The sequence below is a fragment of the Triticum aestivum genome, chromosome 6A (genome assembly GCF_018294505.1).
Source record: "Triticum aestivum cultivar Chinese Spring chromosome 6A, IWGSC CS RefSeq v2.1, whole genome shotgun sequence".
NCBI lineage: Eukaryota > Viridiplantae > Streptophyta > Magnoliopsida > Poales > Poaceae > Triticum > Triticum aestivum.
In genome coordinates this window covers 3,439,042-3,447,057 of record NC_057809.1, presented here as the reverse complement: position 1 = coordinate 3,447,057, position 8,016 = coordinate 3,439,042, and positions in this window count along the sequence as shown.

The window sequence follows — 8,016 nt, the reverse complement described above, 5'->3', positions numbered from 1 at the left end:
TCTTTTATGTATTTTATTTCTTTTTTTGTTTTATTTTGTTCCTCATTGTATTTTAGTTTTGTAAAGTACAAAAATGATCCCTAAATTGGTAATAGAAATTATACCACTGCCACAATTAATTTGGCACCTAAATATATTAGTTTGTAATCGTTTATCATTTTAAAAGCATTTAAATAATTGTGTTTGCTACTGTTTTAGTTTATTTAGTGCATTTAAATATTTTATTAAATGATGATTTCTTCACCAACATTTATTATGGATTATTTGACACATTAGGAACAATTTAGTTTTGACTTTTGAAAACTTTAATTGTTTTGACTTTAATTCAAATTTGAATTTGGTTTGGTTCCGAGCTAACACGACATTATCAACAATAATCGAGGTGACGTGGCACCATTACTAGAGGGTTACTGTAGCTTGATTACCCGGGCGTCACAATTCTCCTCCAGTACAAGAAATCTCGTCCCGAGATTTAAGAGGTAGTGAAAGGGGGAAGGTTTGGTAACGAATCTAGCGGGTCTTCTCATTCTGCCTTGCTCTTCTCAAAGAGGCCGGTCCAATACATTGATGTCTTCATTTCTCTGTTTCAGGTCATGATAATGCAGTCGGCATCCTTTCTTCAGGAACTCCATCGTACTTACGAGAGAATAAAGGGTGGGTATTCCGGGAGAACAGACCTCTGCAAGGTCAACTATCTGGTCGATAACATCGAGGGAGGTGTCGGAAGTAACTCTCGAATTTAAACTTAAGAAAATATCGAGAGTAAAGTAAGAAGGTACCATGAGAAGTTTCCAATGGGCAGGCAATCGTTCAATGGCCTAATCAGAAGGTGAAAGGGGTTTAGAGCAACGAGAATAGGTATTGTGCCTCATACCAGAATAGATCACTAGACAGGTGGTCTGTGAATTACATACGAAGTCAAGCGCGAGGAACAACCTTGGGAACATGTGGTGTTCAGGAGAGTCAGGTTTCGATCCTGTGGAACTGTGGGTTATGGGCCCACCATGTTGGTTAAAAGTAGGAAGGGCGCTGACATCTCGCACGGTCAGGGTGGCAAGGCATGTCAAAGGATAGCCTGTCAGTTATGTCAGCAACAACATCGGTACCAAGGGCGAGGAACGAAGAGAACCATTTTCCTGCTCGTTGAAACGAGGCAGACAAATAGGGAAAGTTCCCGTCCATCGGTGGATACCGGAAGTCATCAACAGTAGAAACAGGGTCTCGCTGACAGAGTTGTACACCGAGGTGCTTCCATAAGCAGTGAATTATTACTGCTTATACAATATAGATCACAAGAAGGTTTAAACAAACCAATGGAAATGGAAAAGTGATTATCAGGTTTTAAACAGAACAATGGAAAGGAAAATGTGTTTCAACACATATTTCAAGGGTATATTCTCCCCAAGGCCAAGCAGAACATATTATCCATCACAGGGTATAATGTAGACAAATCTTTAGGTAAGGGGGGAGGAATCTCATGATATTACCCATACAACGGTGTTAGGATAATTGATAAATAAAATTTAGCATCGTGCTTCAAATGTTCCTGTTGAAAATCGGAGTACCATTGACATGCTTCGAGATAGCATTGACATGGTCTTCAGGTGAAGATCAGACTTTGGAAACACGAAGGATCCATCAGGAATAACTGGTAGAATAATCCTTACAATTTCCTCCAGGAAGAATGGTTGTCCTTGCAAAAGAAATTATAACGATAGGTCCTCCACCCAGGGGGGGGGGGGTGCTAGGCATGACATCATGTTACCGGGTCACGTAGAGATCAATGTTACAACTCTTGGAAATATGTCCCAACCATCATATCTGACCGAGATTCAGATCCGGTTGGTGTCAGGATACCTCAGACTTAGGATACCTGAGAAGAAAAGGTGCAACGCAAATTGACGAGATGACATTGTAAGATTCTCGGGGAAATGAACTATGAAGTGATTTCCGTTATCAAGAGTCCATCATTAACCCAAGGAGAGGACAAGGAGGTGTCTGGTGAACTCAACGGCAATTCACCGAGATTCCCAAAAGATGGATGTCCACAATTAAGTGAACAAGGAGATAACATTTGTCAGATCAAATGATATAAGGAAGTATGCTCGAGGAAAACATACACAATTAAACATTGGTTGAAAGGTGCGCCCGAAATATGGGTTGGGTTGCACGACCAATGTCAGAATGGTGATGCAATAATCAATAGCCTAAGAATGAACTTTCGACCATTAACTTCAAAGAGATAGGGTTGCTAGAAGGAAAGAATCCAAACAACACCGTTCACTTGTTGGAATTAACACAGGGACCAAGAAAGAATGGTGATGGTGAGAAGTATTTCTATGTCAAGAATTCTCAAGAGGTGGAACAAATCTCAGAACATTCTTCACATAAAGGACGGTAATACTCCAAGGTAAAGAAGAACAATTGCTGGATAGCAAGGAAACCAAGGTACAACACAAATTGTGAACAAGTTTGTGTTGGGGGGGGGGAAGGCAAGAATGTTGCCAACGATAACTCAAATCATCGAGGGACAAGGATGGTATTTCTCATCATGAATTCAATTGATATCCTGGAAGAACTCATAAGGTTGATGAGGATCACGACACATTTGTCGACAGATTTCATGAAGAAGTAATCAATCAGCGACGACATCAAGTCAAAGGAATGATGAAGCCAAAAGTCATTGGAACCATGGGTACGACACAAACTCGAACTCAAGCTTGTTGTTTAAGGTGAAAGGGTATGGCGAGAAAAATCGACGTAAGGTTAGTTCATCGTCGAAAATTGGTGCTCCGAGAATAAGGACCAGGTAGCACCGTTAGAATCGTCACGACAATGATATAGCCAAACAGGCTAGGAATGGCGTGATCGGGTACAAACTCGTACTTATAGAAGCTTACTGAAGAGTTGTTGAACCGTAGAGCGGACTCGGTTCAGTTATCGGTGTCTTTGAGTGTTCAATAACTCCGAGCCCATGAAAAATTGTAATCGGTGAGTATGTAGTACTTGATGAAGAACTCATAAGAAATTATGCAGTTCCAAGATAATCTCGAGATACCAGGTGGTAATACTCGATGACAGATCAAACTAGAAGTTGAACTGGGGTATTGCTCTATAGAAGACAAGTGCTTAAACTTGCACAGGACATTATATTTAAAGGAGAACATGGTCAGAACCACGATTGCAAAAAGGCTAGATCTCAGATATAAGATGAACTTATACCAAGGGAATAATTGATTTTAAAAGAAGCTTCGATGAGAAGATCTACATCGTGTCTATGGGCATGAACACAAAGTTCAAGGTCGACTCCCACTTCTTCAATGTATAATCTTCCATTCACTTCTCGCTTTGATAAAGGCATTAGTGTTGAAAGTTTTACCCGGTGAAATACCAGATGAGTATGACTCGTGAAATCTTCCGAGTTCACACATATTAAGGAAGGCATAGGTTCAACCCATCCGGGCATCTTACGAACATATACCACAAACTTCGGGGTAATTAATACAAGCTCGAAAGTAGAGCATTGTTGGTCAAGCAGAGGATACAATGTACCAAAGGCATTATGTATCAGGGGAAAGAGCTCACAAGGTGATTAATTATGAAGGACATAAAATCCAACAAAGGAACCGATGGTCCACAACGGAGCTGGTGTGGGTATCGGTACTCTATCAAAGGAAGAAGGAATGCAAGTGCACCGGATTATAGAAACAACTGACTAACTCAATTGTCAAATGCAAAGGAATTAAGATTCCCAAATCAAGGTATCAAAAGCAATGCTCTGAGTAGGGATGGATAAGTTGAATAGCCTGAGGGTACAATCAATGACAATTGGATTGGTCGAGAACCAATTCCAGTTAAAAGAATGGCAGCTTAGCTGGAGAAGTAATTTATAAGGATCAATGATGATTGTGTGCATTCGCAAACATATTGAGTCAACAGACTCAAAATGATAATGACAAGGAATGTCATTAAGACTACGAGACTTATGGGATTAACCATAATGCGAGCAAGCAAGAATTTCAAGAGCCAAAGGCTCAAGAGGATTTTCGGAAGATCGAATAGTATTTTGAAGACTTTTGCGAAACTCATGAACAACTGGGGATGAGCAGATACTTGACAAGTGCGGGGATTTATTTGAAGGGGTATTCATGTGGCAAAGAACTGCTAGGCAGTAGGCACGAAGTATTCTCGGGACAATAGAGAAAACTTCGGGTATCTTGTAATAACAAGAACAATGGGGAATGATCGTAAGAATGGAAAGTGCAAGTAGTTATCCATAAGGATTTATCGGTGGTCGGGAATAGCAAAAGTGATGGGCACAAAGTCTCGAGAGAATATCAAAGAGTATCTCCGAAATCTTCTGGTGCAGTCGGTGACCATCTGGACTGAAGGGGCTCTCCGGGAGAAAGCATTTTCGAGAACCTAAAGTTAGTTTTTAGTAAAAATCGTTTAACCCGAATAGAAGAGGGTTCAGAATCCCAGAGTAAAGGTCGAGGAATAAAAGATCCTAATACCTCCCGATGGCGACGTGGGCCCATGGGCCACACAGCCATGTTAGTAAAAGTTTTTCAACGACTAGACTCGACTTCGGCCAAGGAGTTGGAAAGGGGGATTCCTACAGGCAGTCGGCTCTGATACCAACTTGTGACGCCCCCAATTCAATCGTACACTAATCATGCACGCAAATGTGTACGATCAAGATCAGGGACTCACGGGAAGATATCACAACACAACTCTACAAATAAAATAAGTCATACAAGCATCATAATAAAAGCCAGGGGCCTCGAGGGCTCGAATACAAGTGCTCGAACAAAGACGAGTCAGCGGAAGCAACAATATCTGAGTACCGACATAAGTTAAACAAGTTTGCCTTAAGAAGGCTAGCACAAACTGGGATACAGATCGAAAGAGGCGCATGCCTCCTGCCTGGGATCCTCCTAACTACTCCTGGTTGTCGTCAGCTGGCTGCACGTAGTAGTAGGCGCCTCCAGTGTAGTAGTCGTCATCGACGGTGGCGTCTGGCTCCAGGGCTCCAGCATCTGGTTGCGACAACCAGGTAGAAGGGAAAGGGGAAAAGAAGGAGAAAAGCAACCGTGAGTACTCATCCAAAGTACTCGCAAGCAAGGAACTACACCACATATGCATAGGTATATGTGTAAGGAGGCCATATCGGTGGACTGAACTGCAGAATGCCAGAATAAAAGGGGGATAGCTAATCCTGTCGAAGATTACGCTTCTGGCAGCCTCCGTCTTGCAGCATGTAGAAGAGAGTAGATTGACGTTCCCCCAAGTAGCATCTCCAAGTAGCATCTCCAAGTAGCATCTCCAAGTAGCATCGTAGTAGCATAATCCTACCCGGCGATCCTCCCCTCGTCGCCCTGTGGAAAAGCGATCACCGGATTTTCTGTGGAACTTGGAAGGGTGTGTTTTATTAAGTATCCGGTTCTAGTTGTCATAAGGTCAAGGTACAACTCCAGGTCGTCCTGTTACCGAAGATCACGGCTATTCGAATAGATTAACTTCCCTGCAGGGGTGCACCAACTTACCCAACACGCTTGATCCCATTTGGCCGGACACACTTTCCTGGGTCATGCCCGGCCGCGGAAGATCAACACGTCGCAGCCCCACCTAGGCACAACAGAGAGGCCAGCACGCCGGTCTAAACCTAAGCGCACAGGGGTCTGGGCCCATCGCCCATAGCACACCTGCACGTTGCGTACGCGGCCGAAAGCGGAACTAGCCCCCTTAATACAAGAGCAGGCTTACGTTCCAATCCGGCGCGCGCCACTCAGTCGCTGGAGTCATGAAGTGCTTCGGCTGATACCACGACATCGGGATACCCATAACTACTCCCACGTAGATGGTTAGTGCGTATAGGCTCGTAGCCAACTCAGATCAAATACCAAGATCTCGTTAAGCGTGTTAAGTATCCGCGAACGCCGACCAGGGCCAGGCCCACCTGTCTCCTATGTGGTCTCAACCTGCCCTGTCGCTCCGCCACAAAGTAACAGTCGGGGGCCGTCGGGAACCCAGGCCCACCTCTACCGGGATGGAGCCACCTGTCCTTTCAGCCCCCTCATCAGAATCACTTGCGGGTACTCATCGAGCTGACCCTACTTTAGTCACCATCTGTATAGTATGTATGTATGTATAGTATATACCCGTGATCACCTCCCGAGTGATCACGGCCCAATAGTATAGCAAGGCAGACTAACAAGAATGTAGGGCCAAAGATGATAAACTAGCATCATATACTAAGTATTTAGGATTGCAGGTAAGGTATCAACAGATGTAGCAACAATGTCAGGCTATGCATCAGAATAGGATTAACGGAAAACAGTAACATGCTACACTACTCTAATGCAAGCAGTAGAGAGTAGAATAGGCAATATCTGGTGATCAAAGGGGGGGGGGCTTGCCTGGTTGCTCTGGCAAGAGAGAGGGGTCATCGGTGACGTAGTCGACCACAGGGGCATCAGCATCGGTCTCGGAGTCTACCGGAAAGGAGTAACGGAGGGGGAACACAATAAATAACGGAGCAATCAAATGTAACACAAAGCAAGACGCGGCAATACGTTGTGCTAGGGGTGACCTAACATAGGGATGGGCGATACCGGTGAAGGGGGAAACATACGGGAAAATATCCCCGGTGTTTCGTGTTTTCGGGCAAAGGAGCCGGAGGGCGAAAGTTGCGAGTTTGATATGTTAGGGGTGCGTGGCAGATGAACGGACTGCGTATCCGGAATTGTCTCGTCGTTCTGAGCAACTTTCATGTACAAAGTATTTTCATCCGAGTTACGGATTATTTTATATTAATTTTTCAAAGTTTTAAATGATTTTCTAATTTCTGGGTTTAATTTAATTCGAAACTAAATTAGTATTTAAATGCTATGGGTACACAGAAAGTGTACCCAGAAGTGTGCACCTGAGGCTGACAGGTGGGGACAGTTGACTAAGTCAACTACCTAGTCACTAGGTCCAGTCAGCAGTTGATTGGTCAGCTTGACTAGTCAAAGGGGTCTAGTGGGACCCCCCTGTCAATGACTAGGCTAGTCCAGTCAGCAGTTTGACTTGGTGAATCTGGACAAGGGGTCCACCTATCATTGGCTGATATTTTAACAGATCGTTTTTAATGGGATAATTATTTGACGGGGCCCCTGTCAGTGAGTCACCATTTTTTTTACAGATTTTATTTATCCAAAAAAAACATTAATTAGTGAGGTGGGGGCTGGTGTCAGGGAGTCAGGAGGTGGTTAGCTCATCCCTAATGAGGCCATGTAAGTGGCTAATGACGGTGATGGCAGAATGCGCCGGCGACGGCCATTCAGAGGACTCTGGCCACTATTTGGCCCAGGGACGGTTCCCACGGCACGTGCTCGACATCGCGCGTCGACTGTTAACCGTGGCTCGTGCGGGGGCTACCAGAATCGATGGGGGCGATGGCGTGTAGTAGCGGTGACGTTGGAGAGCACGGAGGGAGGCGGTTGCAGGGGCGGCCCGAGCGGCAGAGCTCCGGCAGGCGCGCGGTCACGGGACAGAGGCTGGGCACGGGTGCAGTGAGGGCACCGTGGCGGTGCGGCAGTAGCAGCCGTGGCTACGTGGCGCGCACGGGCGCGCGGGGGGAGGCGAGCGGGCCACACGGCAGCACGGGCGACAGCAGGGGAGCACGGCGGGAGCTAGCGGGTGCAGGCCACAGGCGGGGAACGGCGAGCAAGGGGACCGGAGGAGAGGAATCTCACGAGGGGATGTAGGGTCCGGGCAGTGGGGGTCGAGGAAGAAGACAGGGACAACGCAGTCTGGCGGGGAGGCGACGCCGGCGAGGTAGCGGGCGATCCGGTGGTGGCGGCGTCGAGCGATGACGGGGTGGGGGCCCCGAGCACTGGGCACCAGTCAGGAGGAGGTGAGGACGGGGCAGCAACCGGGCCGCCGGCGACGAGGGCGGCAAGGGGATGAGCGGCGACGGCGGGGAACCACCGAGCGGCGTCGGGGTCGAGCCCTCGATCTCAATCCAGATCG